This window comes from Lemur catta, chromosome 3 (genome assembly GCF_020740605.2).
Source record: "Lemur catta isolate mLemCat1 chromosome 3, mLemCat1.pri, whole genome shotgun sequence".
Classification (NCBI taxonomy): domain Eukaryota; kingdom Metazoa; phylum Chordata; class Mammalia; order Primates; family Lemuridae; genus Lemur; species Lemur catta.
Genome location: NC_059130.1, coordinates 55,905,373 through 55,925,870, shown reverse-complemented (window position 1 = coordinate 55,925,870; position 20,498 = coordinate 55,905,373). Strand labels below are relative to the sequence as shown.

Below are 20,498 nucleotides of genomic sequence, written 5' to 3'. Positions count from 1 at the left end.
GCGCGCGGGGCGGCGCTGGAGGCGGAGGGGAGGAGGGCTGCGGGGCTGGGGCGTTAGCTGCGTCCCGGCTCGGAGCCCGCGAAGAGGACAAGGAGGAAGGCGCCTCTGTGGCCGCGGCCGCAGTGCTCCGGGCGCGACGAGCGATGAGCAGCCGCCCCGCGGGCGACCCCGCCGTCGCTGGCCGCCGCTGAGCGCGACCCGGAGACAGCCCGCCGCTCCCCAGCACCCTCTCCGGCCGGCACCCTCGCGCCCAGAGGTAAGGGCGCGGGATCCGCGCGGGGATGGAGACGGGCAGCCCGCAGAGGGCCACCCGGCTCGGTCCGCTAGGCTCGCTGGAGCCAGGACTCGCCCCGCCTCGCTCGCGTCCCTGCCTCTTCCCCGCTCTCCGACAGGCAGAATGTGGTCGCCTGCCCAGCGTGGGGTGCCTCGAACCATCCGCTTCTACGGCGCGGGGACCCGCCAAACCCTACCCCACCCATCCCACGCCAGCCCGGGCGACCGCGCGAGGGAACCAGCCTGGCGCCGAGCGCCGCGCTCCCTGCAGGTTCTGGGGTGGGCGGGGGCGGGAGGGCACGCGGGGAGAAAGGGCGGGCGCGGCCGGCGACGATCGTCGTTCTTTCCTGCCTTGAGAATCCCCGAGACCCCGGGGCCTGCCCTTTCTAGTCTGTTCCCCCCGTGCCACCTCCGAAACCCTGAAGTTGGCGCTTGGGGGAGGGAAAGGAATTTGGAGGTCTCTGAAAGAAACGAGAGCGCACGGTCTGCTCACCTGCTGGACCAGAGGGGAAAGGAGGGTTTGGCCGATCGGGCGGGCCGCGGAGAGCCGGGTGTCTAGGCCGGCGGCCGAGGCCAGGACCGCTGCCTTCATCCCAAACCCGAAGCTCGCTCATCTTTTCCTTTCCCGCTGGTTCTCAGCAACCAGGTGGTTAGGGATGGAGTTAGGCGCTCAGGAACCTCAGGATGTGCCCTGTAGACGCTAATGCCTTTCTTTTCTCCCTCTGCCAGTTATTCCCTCTCCCCCCCGCCAACCCCCACGCTTGCCGGTGTACATCGGCTTCCAAACAGTTTCTCCAAATCCTCGCACTGCCCCCAGCTTTGCAACAGCCACCTAGCCCGCATTCTGATGCGGATGTTTCCGAGTGTTAGGGCCAAACTTCTCTTGGTGTCAAATTCCTTAAGCATTTTAAACTCCCAGCAAACCAACCAGCTAGGAAACACTTTTAGGAGTTTCCCATCCTCCTTAAAGTAAAAAATAAGAACGAATCAATCTTTGTGGGAGTGCCGGCGCTTGGCCGAGGGAGGCTTGAATTACCCTATTTAACACAGCCTTTGGAGAGACGAATAGGTAGAGGAAATCGCAGTCCTATTTTAGTCACATAATTCTTTCGAGACCGCGGTCGTGTGAAAAATGTAGCCTTAACTAACGGTCACATTTTCGGACAGGTATGTAGTGGTTTCCCAAAGCCTGGATGGGGCTTCAGCGTGGGCAGGTCATTACGATGCCGTCCAGATGAGGGAGGAGTAAAAGTGATGGTGATCCTCTCTGTTGGCACAACCCTGCAAAATCGCCAGAGCCAATCCATTGTATACATGTAGAAATCCTCCTTACTTTTTTAACAATTTGTGGAAAACTTGTGAACCCAAAACGTAATCTGAACTTCACAAAACTGGCTCAGGTTCATAAACAATGTGTTGGATGTGTGGACAAAGAAAACAGATTAGATTTATACAACTGTATTCTATTTTGAATTTCTTCTGACTTGCTTGTGAAGGCAGGGGTGTAACCCTGATTTGCTATACTTTGGAGTGATTAACTTAAATTCCATTTTGGAGTTTGTTTATTTCCTTTGAGAGAGATGTAGGGACAGTTTTGCAAAGGTAGATATTGTCCATGATTCATGTAATAGACTGATCACAGATAGGGCCCACCAACCCAATGACTGTATTAGCAAGCATATTTAACAATTTTCTTGTTAAAAAATTATCAAATCCTTTGTTAAAAATACTAATCTCTTTTTTCTCAGATTGACTAAGCACTTAATGAAATGCATTTTAAAAAGGAATGCTTTTTGTGAAAAATATGCATTAGGAGCTATAAGAGAAATGAATGAAAATTTTTCACTTATATGAAGTTTATCTTTTAAAAACATTACAAAATTAGAAATACTTTTAACTCCTAAGGTGTCCAAATCTTACCAAATTGTTGTTATGATCTTTTAATAGTCTGTAATAATTTTGTTATAATCATAATAGAGTCCAAGTTTAAAAAGAAATGAAGTGGAAACTATACTTATTTGCAAATAATTGTGTTAATGATTTAATGTGGTTCATTACTATAATATAGTCTAGCTGTGATAGGTAGTTAATACACATTATCTCAGATTCTTACAAAGTATCCCTAAGGTAGATGGTACCATCCACGTTTACAGAAGAAAGAAGCTCAGAGTTTGTGCCTTGCCAAAGACCATATAGCTAAGTTAATGACTGAATAAGGCCAAGCCTCTTTAGTCTTACTGATATACTTTTTTCTGTTATCCAAAACTGCTATGCTTTTTTTCTACATAAATTTATCGTTAACTTACTGTAATGACTGTATGGGAATACAGAGGTTGTAAAATCACCGGTCCAAGGTTTTTCATGTAGCTAGTATATAGAATTTGAATTTTGAGCCATATGTTTCCAAAACCTATATTCTTGCCATTGATTATATTAATTGACTGATTCAGAGCTCAATCTTATGGACAATTCACTCCTGCCCACCAATTTTTCTCATCTACATGTAGCTGATGGTTGTCAAGGGCTGCAACATACTGTGAAGATTTTATATTCCATTCCTGGATCACTCATGAAAGCATATTACATCTAATGAGCATTACATTGGTATGGAGGTATCCTTGAATCCACTTAATTTCTTTTGAAATATAAATCATTCTAGTTTGGCATGGAGTAAAGAGCATGGCCTCAAGATAGGAAAAGCTAATATCAAATTCAGACTCAACTGCACAGCAGGAGTGCAAATGAGCTCACATTATTCAACTTCTCTGAACTCTAGTTTCCTCGTATGTGATGAGGTTAATAAAGCCTATCTAGCTGGATCATTGTGCAGATTAAATGTAACAATGCATGTAAAGGACAGCTCCTGTCACCTAGTGGGTGCTCAGTAAGGATAAACACCAGTGTACCTAGCACTAATTGAAATTTCTGCTGTATTTCTTTATGTACATTTTGCATGCATGTAATAATTAGTCACTGCTATCAATGATTCACTCTTCACACAGCTATACAGAGGTCTAATCTGGTTTTTAGTACCTTTAACTTTTGAATTGCATCATTTTTTTGTAGTCTTGAGTTAGAAACATGCACTCGCCTTTTGTAGTTTTTCGTTTACTCTGCATTTTTGAGAACTTTATTAGCGATATTTCAACGGATTGGAATTTGTATTTTTTGGCAAGCACATTTTCCTGTTTTCTGCCTCTCCTGATCTCTTAGCCTTGCTTATCATACAGGGTATCATGACAATGCTAGTACCTCCCTACCACATACCTCACTCTTGACCAAGCCTCTACCAGCTGAAATTCTGCATCTCCTTCCAGGCCCAGCATAAAAGCCACCTCCTTCCTGAGCCTGTATGCCTCCCTCTGAATCTGTTGTCAGCTCAGTTATATAATAATTCAGACAACATGTACCCTAATGCTTTTTAAAATTTTTAAAAAACTTTTAGTTATTTTCCCAGGTAATATACTATGAAAGACTGTAAACTCTTTGAGGTCAGGGATAATTTTTTAAGTTTATTTATATTCTTTGCTTGGGATAACACATAGATGGTTTCTATTTCCTGAATGAAAGACACATCAGATATTCTAAGAACCTTACAATAATTAGGAAGGACACCCAAGTTATTTGTCTCTATTACATGATTGTTGGTGGCAACACCTTCCTTGTTATCTTGAGACTTGTTCATCCCAGTCTTCTCCACTAATATAACTAGTGATTACCTTTACCGGAAGGCCATTGTTCTTAAATAAAGCCTTGGCCATTAGGTACTATGTTAGATAGCTATGTTTGACTGATAAATTGCTCCCGTGTTGATATAATAACCTCATTAGGTTGCAAATATATTGAGCACATTGGTAGTTGAGATAGGGTAATGGCCCAGATGGATTTCTTTAATTAAGAATAGGATTTACCTGAGAGAAAGGAACACCTGCCTCAGAGAGAAGGTTGAGAGATAGTGAGCAAGGAGGATTTCAAACCACTTGGAAATAGGACTAATCATGGCTCAGTGCAAAGGTTACAACCAAAAGTGACCTTCATGAGAAAATTAACACAGGCAAAAGACCCAGACAGTCTCACCACAAATATAAAGGGTAGAAAAACAAAAAGGAAGAGGTAAAAGAAATTAAGTATGCCTACAATGCTGTGTGACTGGGGCCTGCTAGACATTGGTCATTCCTGGACTATAAAAATAGGAAAGAGACTGCGGGGTCAAGAGGGGCAAGAGAGGAGAGAAACCAGTGTAGCCTTGCATCTAGCACATCAATATACTCCCACTTGCCGTGGGGCCAGCACAGAGGTAAGAGAGTAATTTTACAGCTTTGTTTAAAGCAGAAAATTTGGCAGGAATATATTGAAAATTTCCCAGTCATTACAAAGTTGAGAATGATTAAGCTGTTTTTCAATATCAGGCATTAAACAACAACACAGAACCTGGAATATCTACTTACAAGTGTAACACTGTTGCAAGTTTTGGTAGTGAATTTAGGATCATTTTCTGGTGTTTGATGGGTGTCCTTGTAGAATATGATTCTATAGTCTATGGTATATCTAACCAAATGGCAGTTGATGGAGGAATGGTAATATGGGCTTAGAAAGTAAATACGGTTCAGAAAAGAAAATGAAGAATTGGCAAAATTAAAAAATCAATTTTAAGAAATGTTTTAAAGCTTAGGGAAGTAACTGAAAATGTTCCAGATAACCAAAGTATTTTGAGTCAAGGGAGTCCAGAGGAGCTATATGTTCTTTAAGCAGCGGTCCCCAACCTTTTTGGCACCAGGGACTGGTTTCACGGAAGACAGTTTTTCCATGGATGGGGGCTGGTGGTGGGGGTGGGGGGGATGGTTTTGGACAAGTTCTCATAAGGAGTGTGCCACCTATATCCCTCGGATGCGGTTTACAGTAGGGTTCACGCTCCTAGGAGAATCTAACGCTGCTGATGACCTGACAGGAGGCGGAGCTCAGGCAGTGATGCAAGGGATGGGAATGGCTATAAATACAGATCAAGATTCCCTTGCTCACCTGCCGCTCACCTCCTGCTGTGTGGCCCAGTTCCCAACAGGCCACAGACCAGTACCAGTCTGAGGCCCAGGCATTGGGGACCGCAGCTTTAAAGAACCTTTCAAAGGACTCAGAAATGTAAAAGTTACTCCCATACCAGAAAAGGTTGTAAAGGTAGAGCAAGAAGGAAAGTTGGTTTGTCTAAACCAGAAAACTACCCAACGGCTCAAAAAATACCAGGGAGAACATAATGGAACTCATAGAGAAATGCTTTTCAACCTTTTTTGCATTATCACTCTCAGCCTGCGAGATTTTTAAAAATAAATCATAATACCACAGATTCACTGTTTATCTGTTTATGAACTGTGACCCTTTGGTGGATCACAAACCATTATTTAAGATTTTTTTACCTCACCTTCCCTCCCCAACCCATTTTTGCCAGGGGCAAGATTGTCCTCATTGAGAACACATGGTGTAACATGATTCTATATTATATTTGAAAATCACAAAAGAGCTATATGAAATTTAAAGACATGAAGAATAATCAATACATCAATATAGTTTGTATGACTGTAGATGATACCTTAATTTATAAATCCTCTGGAATTAAATTGCTTTTATTTTGCCTCTATTTTTAAAAAGCACAATTTTTTGGCTTCTAAATAGAAATTTATATGTAAAAAATGTAAGACTCCTAGTCCCAATTTTAATTGGCAAAATTATTAAATTCATAAAGTTACTTCCCAAAGTCCCCTTTACCTGCAAACTTCCCCCACAACCCCACCAACTTCAAACATTAAACATCCTTTATTTCTGTTATGCTGAAAATGCTCTGATAATAGCCATTCATTCTTGTGACTAGTCAGTTATGTTTGGGTATAAATTAGTTTGTCTCTACTAGAGATTTTGTATTTTAAACTATTTATTTATAATTATGAAACCCTCTGCTCTATATCTGAGAAATTCAGTTGGCAACAAGTAGATTTTGGGGGAAGGGAGAACCCCTGAAGTCATTTTGGCTTTTTCATGTTCAGTTCCTTGCTCAGGTTCTGTAAGGAGTGTGAGCATGGGCTTCTGATGTCTTGAACTCCTGGCCTCAAGTGATCCTCCTATCTCGGCCTCCCAAAGTGCTGGGATTATAGGCATGAGCCACCATGCCCGGCCCTGATGTCTAGTCTCAGGAGCTGCTAGGACTAGAGGAGCTTGTCTTCTTTATGTATTGGCTGCTTTCAGCATCTGGAGCCTGTCATGCCCTGACATGCTCCCTTCCCCCAGAACAACTCATCCTTCATGTCCTCCAACTTTTATTTTAACCATATTTTTCTTTTCCCTTTCCTTTTCCCTCAAATCTCAAGAAATATATTTGCTTTTCAACATCTTTTTTCTCTGTTTTATTTGTGGAGCTACACTGAAACCTCCACGGGTGTGGAGGTCATATCTGTCTTGTTCACTGCTGTATCCACAGCATTTGCAAAGTGCCTGGGACATAGCTGCTCAAGCAATAGTCATGTTGTAGGTATTTGATGATATATTTTACAGTAACAGTTCTTACCTACTATTTGGAGTATATCCGTTTCCTTTTCTATTATTTTAGATCCTGGTAACAAAATTTGATGGTACCATTAATTAAAAGTCATCCCTTCCTCATAGGAACATTAAGAGATATGTGATTGAAAAATAAGGGGAAAGCATATAAATAATTATAAATTTGGAGCAAGCATATAAAAACATAAGGTTAGGACATAAAAGTAAATCCTAGGTAAAAATCACTTAATAAGCTAAAAATATGAAAACTCATAGGTAAGAACCTGTCAAAATCAATAAAAATTACTATCTAGTCTTTCTCAAATATCTTCCAAATTTCTCTCTCTCTTTTTTTTTTTTTTTGTAAATAGGAAAGATATAACCTATAAATCTAACTTCTGGGAAAATACCATAGAAAATTATTTAGTTAATAACACCTCAAATTTTTAAATAACTATAAGAATGAGTTCTTTAGAAAACATTGTCAGGCTAATTTATATTATCTCCCTTGACATTAGCAAAGTCCAGGCAATGTGTTTATCAGTAAAGTTAGGAAATACCATGCAGCAGACAAAACTTTCTAGCTAAGGCACAGTTATGTGGATCATTGTAACCAGAAAGTGATTATCAACTGAAGAGATAGCAGCTGGAAGTGTGTCCTGGATTTGGATCTGAGTTGGGTGTTTCAGCAATTTAAGGATCCGGATGGCATAATAGAAAATTTATACCTGATATTTATGTAAGTGACCCCATGGTGGACAGAGTGTTTTAGTGTTGAAGCAAGGATTTGAAATGAGTTTGGCAAACTAAAATAAAATAAATAAAAGTGAAAGGAAATAGTCAAAACCAAGCAATTAAATTTATTTAAGGAAAGTACAGGTTGGTACCTTGAAGAAAAATAAACAAACAAACCATACAGATGTACTAAAGTTTTGGTTTTTTTGGTTACATTTGTTGCTGTATCACAAGTATTTAGAAGAGTATACAACATGAAGCAAGGGATTAATAAATATTTGCTGATTGAATAAATGAATGAAATGCAAGATGAAGAAAGACTGTGTGCCATTAGGGCAAACGTAAAATTATTCCTAAGGGAATGGTGACAAGTAACTAGTAAACTGTTAGAAAAAAACTTTTTAGACAAATAATTTATGAGTTTTATCTCAGTTTTATATATAAAAGGTTTCTGGTAGGTTGTTTCAGAAATTCATTCTTAGGGACATTTGATTTAAAAAAGGGAATAGTTAGCTATTGTTAGACTAGATAAAAAAATGTGGATTCAAGGTCAATAGAATCTTGACTGACAGCTGACAATTAACTGGATGGCTAGGTAGCTGGTTTCCAAGAACAAGTCTTTCCCCATTAAAGTTAATCAGAAAATTCCTTAAGCATTTTATCAGGAATATTAATTTCTTCACAAAAGGAGATTGTGAATTCTACTTTGCAAGTAGGTTCTGTTCCAAATCAAGTTTGAAACATTTACAAAAAATAGTTGCTCAATTTAGACGATCTTTGCATATCCATCTTCATCAAGGAAAGGTCTATCCATCTCATTACATTTTTGTATTAAAGTCATTGCTCATTCACTATACGTCCACAGTCAAGATTACCAGCAATATTTGTACAAACACTGATAATACTTTGATTGTTTTCTACATCAGAGAAGTTTTTCAAAGCGTAACTAACACTATTTCAGTCTTATCTATTTTATATAGTTTATGGACTGAGCTTCCATATTTTGTATGTTCTGTTTAGCATGTTTTGTTTAAAAAGGTATAGCAAGAGGTATTTTTTTCTTTCTTTCTTTTTATTTATTTATTTTTTTTTTGAGACAAAGTCTTGCTCCGTTGCCTTGACTAGAGTGCCGTGGCATCAGCCTAGCTCACAGCAACCTGAAACTCCAGGGTTCAAGTGATCCTCCTGCCTCAGCCTCCCAAGTAGCTGGGACTACAGGCGCGCATCACCACACTCAGCTAATTTTTTCTATTTTTAGTAGAGACAGGGTCTCGCCTTTGCTCAGGCTGATCTTGAACTGCTGACCTCAAGTGATCCTCTTGCCTCGACCTCCCAAAGTGCTAGGATTACAGGCGTGAGCCACCATGCCTGGCCTAGCAAGTGGTATTTATTAACCCATTTAAACTATCCTGTTATGTGATCAGAAAGTTCATTGCCATATGATATTGGACAACCACTAAGGCTAAGAAGTTAACTTCTTTGTGGAGGCTTGGCAAAATCCTTAAAGTTATATTTTTTATTGCTTTGTTCACACTAGAGACACTTTTTACAGTACTGCCCTCTCAGCCTATTCCAAGGCTAGAATTCAAGAAGTATCTATCTTCATCCACTTTTGCCTGTAGGAATTATAACTGTGATCCTTATTTTCTTGAGGACTCTCTTTTCCCTCCTAAGATTCTTGTCCTGCTAGAAAGTTATATTCTTTATTGTTTGAAAAGTTGAAATTCTGTAGGCCATGGAGTAGGTACCAGACTAGAATCCAGGGAGAACATTGTAGGCATTGCTACCATTTATAAAGTGTATCATTAGTACCTTAGTAGTGGGATTGTCATAGCAAGCTAAATCTGTCTCTAAATGTGATACTTTGGGCAAGCATCTTACAAATTAGACTTATTTACTTATATACCAGTAGGAAGAAGGACACATTCTTAACCTATGCAAATAGCTACATTACCAGGAGAAGCAAAGTTCTCAGTGTGTACAGTAATGACTGCCATTTTGCATAGTTTTGTGGACTAGGCAAATTTATCTTTACCTGTGTCACATTTTCTAGAGCATCGTAGATTCCATAATAGTGGAGTTATCCACAAATAAATTTTTTATTGCTTTTAGGTGTGGTTAGAATAAAGTTAATTTAATTGATCTTTAATAAAAACTAGTGTTTTCCTAAGTTTACCTCTTTAAAGTCTAATTATTAAAAGGATTTTTATGTTCTCCTGGGTATTTACTAGTTTATAGTCACAGCTTTTCCTATTATCATTTCATACAGTATGTTTTCCTTTATGGTGAGAGAATACTGGAGATTTTACAAGTTCCAGAATTCTGAAGAGTATCCTTGTGTAGTTTTCTGAGGAATGTAGTCCCTCACCCCCTAAAACTTGGTTTCTGACGTATACAGTATTATTTGATAATATACCAGTCAAACAGGTTTGAATTTTGATATAGCTGCAAGCATAACCAATAATCAGACATGTTTAAGTTAGAAGTCTTTTGATTTTAGAGTTTTTTAAGAAGATACCCTACAAATGCTCTGAAATAACCTGTTAAACAAAGGGTTAGAGATAATCTAAGAGGAAAAATAGGGGCTTTACCAAATACCTTTCAAAAAATAAAACATCAGTGTCAGTATAGCTTTGTATCAATTTACTATTGAGCACATAACAATTATAAACTCTGAACAAAATATAAAACCCAACTATTTGAAGGCATGGGAGAGCAACCAAGAACAAGCAGGAACTGGAGGGCAGCTAATCATTGAGACAAGCAGCACTGGGTGAGATTTAAATTATGGATTTTCTCCTGCAACTATTACCCAGTCCATGTGGTGCACATCTTAGAACTCTCAAACCCAACATTGTAGTCACACTGACTTGAAAAGTCAGAAGGTTGAATTTGAGCCTTCGACAGTAGCTGGGAAGTGAAGGGGAAGTCCTAGGAAAAAAGATGTCCCATAAAAGGGAGAGCCCCAAAATCTGCATATAAACTCTTTCCAAATCTTTGCCTGACCCCAAGAATGCTCGTGGGAGGTGAGAGCCTAACTGAGGACAGCTGAAAGGCTACAGCACCTGAACTGATACTTTAGCTGCTGCCCACCTTAGGGAAGACAGAGTTTAGAGTTTGAGCATAACCAAGTTAATGGCCTGCTAAAACCAAAATCAGTACTTTTCAGAAGATAGCAGACTTCAGAGCTTCTTAACATATGAAATATCCAATATAGTGCTTGATGTGCTTATATTAGAAAAGAAACATTTAATATCAATGATCTTAGTTTCACCACAAGAAGTTATATTAAATTCCAAAAAATGTAGAAGGGAATACTAGATTTATCAGCAGAATAAATGAAATGGAAAACAGATGAATGATAGAAAAAAATTAAAGAAACCAAAACTCCATACTTTGAAAAGAGAAATGAATCTAGCAAAACCTATAAAGAGGTGGGGAGTTGGGGGAAGGGGAGAAAGAGAACCCAAATTACCAATGTCAGAAGTGAAAAAGGGGTGTCACTACAGACCCTACTGACATTAAAGGATAGCAAGGAAATACTGTGAAAACTATGAGCCAATACATTTAACAACTTAAATTAAATGGGAAGAAAATTCCTTGAAGAGCACAAATTTCAAAGCCTGACAAATTTATTTATAACCAAAAACTTTCCCATAAGGAAAACGTCAAAGGAGGTTTAATCACAAGAATGCAAGATTGGTTTAACATTCAAAAACCTATCACTATAATTCACCATGTTAAAAAATCATATGGTTTTCCTCTTTTACTAGCTCAATAAATGCATTCAACATTTTCAACATCTATTCATGCTAAAATTCTCAAAGATTATCTGTAAATCTCATAAAGATCTTTTACTTTAAAATAACCTATAGCTAACATCATACTTAATGGTGAAGTTTTGAATGCTTTCCCCCTAAAATAAAGAATTAAGCAATGACATCTGCTCTCATCAATTCCATTCAACATTATCCAAGAGGCTAGCCAGTGCAATAAGGATGAAAAAATATTAAAGATTGGAAAGAAAGAAGTAAAACTATGTCTCCTTACACACTTTGTGGTTAGAAATTAGGATTGTATATCCTAAGGAATATACAAAGCAATAACTAAAAATAAGTGCCACACTAATTTTTAATTGACATGCAGATATTTAAAATTTACAAAAGGAATACAAGTAGAACTGTTGACAATCACTGTGTCAGTCAGCCCTTGGATGTGACTATGACAGCCCTTGGATGTGAATATGATTTTACTTATCCTGAAAGGGTATCTAATAACAAAATCACATTACTAGTATTTTGCCTATTATTTTTTTTTTTAACTTAACAGCTTTCCACATAATGTGAGTGCAATAAAAAGTGCTGCCTACTGTTGACCAAATTAAGGAGCAAATCAATTAAAACTAATTATTTCCAGCATCCCTTTAACTTGTGAGTGCCACATCCTGGATTATAGGAGAGGGAACAAACCTTTGGTGCTACCTAGGTGTTTTCTAGTGTGTATCAAGCATGTTTTGGGTATAAAAGCATCAGCTCCTTTTTTTATTGCTCCAAATTTAGAACATGAGCTTAAAGTAAAGCAACATTTTAAAATGTTGTCAGATAAGAGTACAGATACCAAGGATAATTGAAATCCATAGTGTTGGCTAGCTTATTAACTAGTAACAACTACATCAAAAAGTATATAAGATATGTTAGAATTTTAATTTCTCTAGAGGCCAGAAATGGTTAGTATTCTGCTTGTTTAGGTGATTGGTATTTTGAAATATCAAAAAGCAGCACAAAAGCATGAAAGCTAATTGTCCCTTTGTAAGAAAACATTTGGGTCGGGTGAGGAAAAATATCACTTTTGCTATCTGGGTACAGTATACAGTAAGTAAATAAATTTACAGACACATATTGAGAAAAGAACATCTCAAAAATAATTTTTCTTTTTGAGTGACCAGTTATCTATTCTACTTAGCTACTTGAAAACATAATTTTATCTCATATTTATCTTAAAAATGTTATTTTTCATATCCTATAGGCCAAAAAATGGTGGATGACAGTTTTTAAAGTGTTCAACTTTAGTTTTTAAAATGAAATTAATTTTATAAAGCATAAGACAATTAATATAATCTTACTTGAATGTTGTAAAGAAGAAAATATGTTCCTGTATAAATATGATACATAGGTTGAAACTATTGTATAAGTTTATTGCTAAAGATTATTCATTACCTAATTTGAATATTATCCCCCAGTCTTAAAATGAATTATTTTGAATTACAGTTTACACTACCATTTAAAAATAACACAATCACTGTTCATATTAAGAACTTATCAGAGAAATGTGAATTTTCATGATTTCACATTATTGCACATTATTGCCTAAAGTTTACAACCATTAAAGAAACAGACATTAGTTATAATTCAATGTTGTTGAGCACATATAGCCTTAAATTTTTATTGTAATTAATGATTAGATGTCTGACCAATGAGACAAATATAAGGAAGTCAGTACCTAACAGTTAAATAGGCATCCTGTCAGAAAACGGATAGGATGAACCAAAATACATGAACCAACTGCATGAACTAAAGTACATTTTTAACAGCTGTGTTGAGATATAATTTATATACTGTGCATTTGTTTACAGTATACAATTCAGTAGTTTTTAATATAATTACAGAATTGTGTAACCATCATCATAATTTAATTTTAAAACATTTTCATCACCCCCAAAAGAAACCTCTACCCATTGGCTGTCACTCTCCACTCCCGACCACATCCACCACTTTTCCCAAGCTCTAACCAGCCACTAATCTATTTCTCTCTCAGTGGATTTGTGCCTGTTCTGGACATTTCATGTAAATGGTATCATACAATATGTGGTTTTCTTGTGACTAGCTTCTTTCACTTAGCATGCATTTGAGGTTCATCTATGTTGTAGCATGTATCAGTACTCCATTTCTTTTTATCGTCAAATAATATTCCATAGTATGGGGACATACCACATTTTGTTTATCTAGTCATCAGTTAATGGGCATTTGGGTTATTTTTACCTTTTAGCTACAGTAGATAGTCCTTATATGAACATAGGTATTTGAGTATTTTTTTTCAATTCTTTTTGGATATGTACCTAGGAGTAGAATTTCTGTGTAATATGGTAATTCTATGTTTGACATTTTGATATATAGTAAATGAGGTACAATTTTTACATCATATCCCAAACTAGACTAAAATCAGCGCTAAGGCATTTAACTGTCTTTTTAATGAAGTTTAATAAAATAGTTTAATTTATACACGTGGTCATCATTATCAGGAATATCAACTGAATTTCAAATTTTATATAATTCACTCACAGTTGTTAGCAAAGTATAGCTCTTTACATTTTGGGTTAAAAGTTCTGATTAAGAAATACAAAAAGGGCTGCTGAAAGCTGGCCGGATATCTATTTGTGTATTTTTTGTTCCTCATCCTTAGTGACCTGTACACCATCATATAACCCCAAACTTCCCTTTTGTGCATTTTTTTTCTTTTTTTGTTGTACGTCTGGGGAGAGGGAATTTTCCAGATTCCCTTTTTTATTTATTTATTTATTTATTTATTTATTTATTTATTTATTTATTTATTTATTTTGAGAAAAGATCTCCCTCTGTCACCCAGGCTAGAGTGCAGTGGGATGATTATAGCTCACTGCAGTCTCAAACTCCTGGTCTCAAGCAATCCTCCTGCCTTAGGCTCCCAGGTGGCTAGAACTATAGGCCCACACCACCATACCTGGCTCAGATTCCCTTATTCTAGATTTATAAAAGTGCTTTTAGCATCTGTCTAGAAAATGTGAACTGCATTTATTTGAATGACTTTACCGTCTTGTCAATTTCTCTCTGGAAGGTGGTAAAGGAGCTTTTGAAAAGTAAAGCAGCTTTCCTTGAAACAGTTTTTCAGGCCCTACTCTTTTACCTGGGATGATGGTGAAGGAAGTGTCTTCATAGGTTGTAGATTGTATCTGTTTGGGTCTATTTAGAGCTATTCTTTTAATTCACTGTTAGCCACAGACCTGGCAGAAATTTCCTTTAACCCTTTCTCTTCACACCCTTGTAAAGATACTCAGGAAGATTTCCTCTTTTCTCTTCATTCAAAGGCAATCCACTAGTTTAATGAGTTTTTCTCCTACAGCACAGGACTAATTCCTGTGACTACTAAACCTTCATTCCTAGAGGTGTTCTATACAAGTGAGAAGTTATAGGTTCTAGTACACAACTCAATGACTCACTGACCGAAATGACAGAACACTATAAATAACCACTTACCGACACAGGAAAATGTACAGAAAACCTCTAAACCAATTTTTATAGTATAGTTAGTTTTAACTTAGACAAGTGCAAATACAGACACAGGTGTATACACAAATAAACCCACTGCAGGCAAAACACAAAAGAACATGAGACTTCTGTGAATGTTGTCAAAGGATAATTTTTTAAAAGTTAAACATGACTCTTAAACAAATATAGAATGTACATGCCAAAGATTTATTTAACTCATAAATGAAGGAGCCAGCAGGACTGGTTCTAAGAGTATTCAAGGAATTATTTTTAAAAAGAATATTAGAATAATATAGCTAGGTTAGATATAAAACTAGGTAATATCCTTCAGGGAAATAAAAACCATAATGTTTTGAGTTTTCTTTTCTACAGGGCAAAAATGTACAAGTCTGGAATTTAATCAGTAGGAATTAGCAAGTCAAAAAAAGGTATATTCTAAATAATCCTTGGGTGAGGCAGTTAAAAAATTCCTGAATATTACATTGAAAGGATATACTGCTCTCTTTTTGCCTCGTTTGCAAGTTTTGTATACTTTTTTAAACAATGCATGCTTATTCGTCCTAAGCTTTCTTTTTAAGGGCTTTGTTGTTCCTTAGTAATAGAATAGATGTTTAACCATAGGATGTGTCAAATATGAAACACTGGCCATGGAAGTCCTCAAACTTAAAACATAGGACAGAAACTTTGGGTTCTACACTTCTGCATTTGCATCCCTCAGATATCAAAATACTGCTATAATTTCATCCTGGGAGAGGAGTCCTGTTTTAACTCCAACCCCAAGTTCAACCCATTCTTAGGGTCCAAATAGCTCTCCAAGCTTTCGACTTAGATGCCAAATCATCTTAAGCCCAGTAAACTGGTGTCCTTTCAAATATCCATTAGACTTTGACATTCAAGTGCTCAAATTGCCACATTGCAGCAATCAGGAAGAGACGCACAACGGATCTCAATAGCATACTTGCCATGAAGTGCTTTGATCCAGAAGCTGCCAACGGTTCTGCTTCTCTTGAGGTGAACAAGTCTCCTTGGGACTTCCAGGAACTATTACAATGGGACAAGCCGTGGCCCATGTAGTTGGGTCTGCAACCCATTTTTTGTATGGCCCACTTGCTGAGACTGGTTTTTACATTTCTAAAAGGTTGTTTCAATTTTTTTAAAGAATATGCAAAATAGAATTTATATGACCCATAAAGCCTAAGTATTTACAATCTCTCCCTTTGTAGGAAAGGTTAACTGATCCTGCATTAAAAAACAAATTGACAAACAACTTGTTAGTATGTACAAAAATTTTATAACAAATTTGCTGTAAGGAAAAAGCTCTCTAGTAGACAAATTCAAGGATTTGCTGTTGGTAGGGACATTTTATAGCAAAAGAGAATGGATAGAAAATCATTAGATTTGACATCAAAAGAAAATATTTGGTTAAAGGACACTAAACTCTTGATTGACAGCTGGTCACCTGAGTGGGGGTAACTCATTTCCGAGAAAAAGTCTTAGTGTCATTACAGTTCACAAGAATCAATGACTTAAGCATTTTATCAGGAACAGTAATTTCTTTCTGGGAAGAGGTTATAAGTAACATCACACAAACAGGTTTGGGGCAGTTTTCTTTTTCAAGGAATGTAGTAGTATATTTTAAAAGCATATATTGGGATGTAGTAAAAGAGGAGAAGACAGTAGGAATGTTTTGATGCCACCCTAACTTATAACTTGTTAAAGTTTGAGCTGCACAACTAAACAGGAAAATAAAACACTTGGAAAAGAATCAGACGACTGTCACAAAGTGGATTAAAACATTGAAAAATAGAATCTATGTGGAAAAGATGAATTCACATGTTTCAGCTAAGATGAGGAGGTCAAAGAAAAAGTTAATTACTTCCAGGGGTATGGAGGGATCTCTAACTGAATATGAAGGGCAGTTGTACATCTCTTCTGAAAAGACAGAAACATGCAGCAAGGATTTGGGTGGTTAAAAAGAACTTTCAGACATCAAGTAATCAGCCTTTTCACAAATTTTCACAGAGGCTGGGTCTTTGGGATATCCTACAAACAGAACAGAGTTGGGGCTTTCTGCCATGGGTCTTGCCTGAAGCTTTAGCCAAATAACCCCTTAAGATCAGCCTTGTGTTAATAATTTTAAGACCACGCCAGGTGCAAACCACCAGATCTGCTAGCCTTGAGGGGCTTAAAAACAGCCACTGTCTCTGAGAATTTAGTCTGTGACAGAGAGGGTAGGGTGAATAAATATACAAATAGGAAATATAGGGGGTAGCATTATTATGGGAGAACAGGGAAATATTTGCAAGTATTAAATAGCTGGAAAGGGACACAATTAAAAATATAGCTCATAAGGCAAAGACCCAGGGTCGGAGAGCAATTTATCAGGAACAGTAATTTCTTTCTGGAAGGAGGTTATAAGTAACATCACACAAACAGGTTTGGGGCAGTTTTCTGGCATGATGGAGGAACAGCAAGAAGGCCACTGTGGGTGGAGGGCACTGAGTGATGGGGAGAGTAGTAGTTAAGAGAGCGTGTCATAGGCTCTTGAAGTGTCTAACTCTGAGTGAGATAAGGAGCCATTAGAAATTTCTGAGCAAATGAGAGTCTTCTTGTGACTTGAGTTTTAAAAGGATCACCCTGGCTGAAGTATACAGCAAATGGCTTGGCTGACTTTTTGGTCTCAGGGCCTTTGTACTCTTAAGAAATTATTGAAGACCACAAAGAGCTTTATGTGGTCTGTATCTATAGATATTTACCATGTTCAAAATTTTAAACCGATAAATATAATTTATTTTAAAATAGCGAAAATAATGTTGCTACACATTAACACAAATAACATATTTTAATGAAAATGTATTTTCCAAAGCAAATAAAAAGAATGAAAAGATAGCAGTGTTTTAAGTTTTAGCAAATGTCTTTAATGTCTGGCATTTAGTCTATTCGTTATCCTATGTCATGTAGTCTCCAGAAAACTTCATTGTGCACTCACCAGAAAAATGAGTTTAAAATACAAATGTTTAGTATTCTTATGAAAATAGTTTCGGCCTCACTGATTCCCTAAAAAGGCACACTTTGAGACACAATGGCAGAGAAGAGAGTAGACTGTAAGAGATAAGGATAGAACTAAATGAGACATGCAGTGCCTTGGATTATAGCAGTAGAGGAGGGAGAACTGGTTAGATTCTGGGTATATTTTAAATGTTGACCCATCAGGATTTGTGGACAGAGTAGACATAGATGTGAGAGAAAGAAGTCGAAATGGACTATACGATTTTGAACTAAAGGAACTGCAAGGATGGATTTCCTATTTACTGAAATGTGGAAGATTGTGAGGATACCAGATTTGGGGGCAAAACAAAGAATTATTTAGGACTTGTTAATCTTGAAATGTCTATTAAACATCCATTGGGAAATGTCAAGTCAGCAGCTGGATATTTAAGCCTGAAATTCAGGGGAGGGACTTTTTATTGGTTTTACATCTCTCAGTACTTTTTAAGGAAAGAATGCATAAAAGTAAATTTTCTATATCCCTTTTTAATGTCTTAACTACATTATTTATTCTACTCTCAAATTTGAAAGTTAGTTTGGTTGGGTATTGAACTCTAAATTGATAACTACTGTCACTAGGATCTTAGGGCTTTTTACCACTATCTCCTAGCATGTAGTGTTGTTGTTGAAAAGTCTAATGCTGATCTCATTTTTGTTTCTTTTTATGTTCCCTTTTACTCTCTCTATTCACTGACACCCCCACCCCACCAATAAGCTCTTGGGATCTTCTCTTTATTCCTCATGTTCTGAAACTTCATAATAAAGATATGGGTCTTTATTCATTCATTGTGCTGAACACTTTAGCCAGCCTTTTTTAAATATTGAGTACAGTTTTCTTGCACTCTTTTCTTGATAATTTTTCTACCCATCTTCCCCTTTATGAAATTTCTATTTTTCAGATACTGGATCTGGAGTCTATATATTAATTTTTCCCCATTTGCCTTTTTGTTCTACTTTAAGATGAATTTTATCCACATTATAATCTAACCTTATGTTAATCTTTCTTGTTAATCTTTTTAATTTATAAGTTTTTCCTCATGTGTTTATTTTATAAACATAATATCTTCTACTAGCTCTCTGAGAATATTAATTATAGTTTGGAGATTTTAAAATGTGAACTCCTGCTCTCTGCTTTGTAGGTTTCCCCTGCCTTCAGTTCTTCTGTGTGTTCCTTTGTTCCTTTGCTTGTGTATTTGTCTTATTTGTAAGTGTTTCAGGTTGGAGACATTCCCCAGATGGATGGCGATCTACAACTGTGCCTTCATGTCTTAGTCCATTTTGTGCTGCTATAACAGAATACCACAGACTGGGCAAATTATAATGAACAGAAATGTTTTGGCTCAGAGTTCTGGAGGCTGGGAAGTCCAACATCAAGGTGCTGGCATCTGCTGAGGGCCTTCTGACTGTCGTCACATGGCAGAAAGCATTGCACCGTGGAAGGACAAAGAGAGGGCTAGAGAAAGTGAGAGCAAGAGGGGGGTGAACCCACTTCTGAGATAATGACGTTAATCTATGCATGAGATCAGAGCCTTCATGACCTAAATACCTCCTAAAGATCTCACCCCTTAATACTATCACAATGACAATTAAATTTCAACATGCATTTTGGAGGGGACAAACACTCAAACCATAGCATCATGTTTAGTAATGAAGCATAGAAATCTGTTTGGAGTTCTATGTGAACTGTGGAACTTGTGACTGAAGAGTTAGGTGATGAGTTCAAATGCCATTAGAGAGACATTCTACCTCCTCTCTACACATGCTCCCTCATACAATAGTGACTTAAACAAGAAAGGACATTATTTCTTTCGCTCACATAATAGTCTTTACATAATCATGTGGGGCTATGATGTCGAGGACTTGGCCTCCTTATGTCTTGATGTCCTACCACTGCTAATATGTATTGCCTGCTTGTCTGACTGAAGATGATTAGTACTAAGCCTACCTCCCATCTCAGAAATGGGGACCAGGTTATGTGGATAGCAAGCTCCTTTTCTTTAAGGGCATGACTCAGAGTGGAATACGTATTTTCTATTTGTATCCATTGGCTAGGATTAAGTCCCATGGCCACAGCTGCCTGCAAGGGGGCTGGAACATGTACTTATCTATTGTTATGCAAAAAGGAGAGGCTGGATATTGGGAAACAACAAGCTGTCTCTCTCACTGAGATGCTGCCCTCTTACAGCTAGGGCACAAAGAGCCCAGGGGCATCGTAGCAGCTAACAACAAAGATTCAACATGAGGGCCCTTTCAGTAACTACTCCTGAAGGTGGCTGACTGAGCTTACAGAAAATCTCCCTTAAGGGGCCATGTTGGTCCCACACATTGCTGCTGGTTTCCTCAGCCACAGCTGCTGACCGTCCTGGGGACCCCAGAAGGGCAGCTATGTTTCTGGATGGCAGTGGTCAGAGGAACAGTGTTTCCATAAGCCGGTGATTGTCCCTTCAGCAGCTGTAACCACGTGTAAGGTGTGGGGTAGGGATGAGCCCTTGCTCTTAAGGACCTGTTCATTGACTATCGTTATTGGTCTTAGCTATTGAGGCTTCCTTAAAACTTTGGGTCATGTTCCAGAAATACTAGGTGCTGAATAAGCTCCAAGAGTCACATAGTCTGTGAGGA

General features: G+C 37.8%; 1 protein-coding gene across 1 annotated transcript in view; it reads left to right on the top strand.

The window, feature by feature from the left end:
• Positions 1-34: 34 nt before the first annotated feature.
• Positions 35-20,498, top strand: part of LRRC8C (leucine rich repeat containing 8 VRAC subunit C) — a 77,049-nt gene continuing 56,585 nt past the window's right edge. Inside the window, exon 1 of the mRNA XM_045547568.1 lies at positions 35-256. The gene's annotated coding sequence lies outside the window, so the exon portion shown is untranslated. The remainder of the gene's footprint in view (positions 257-20,498) is intronic.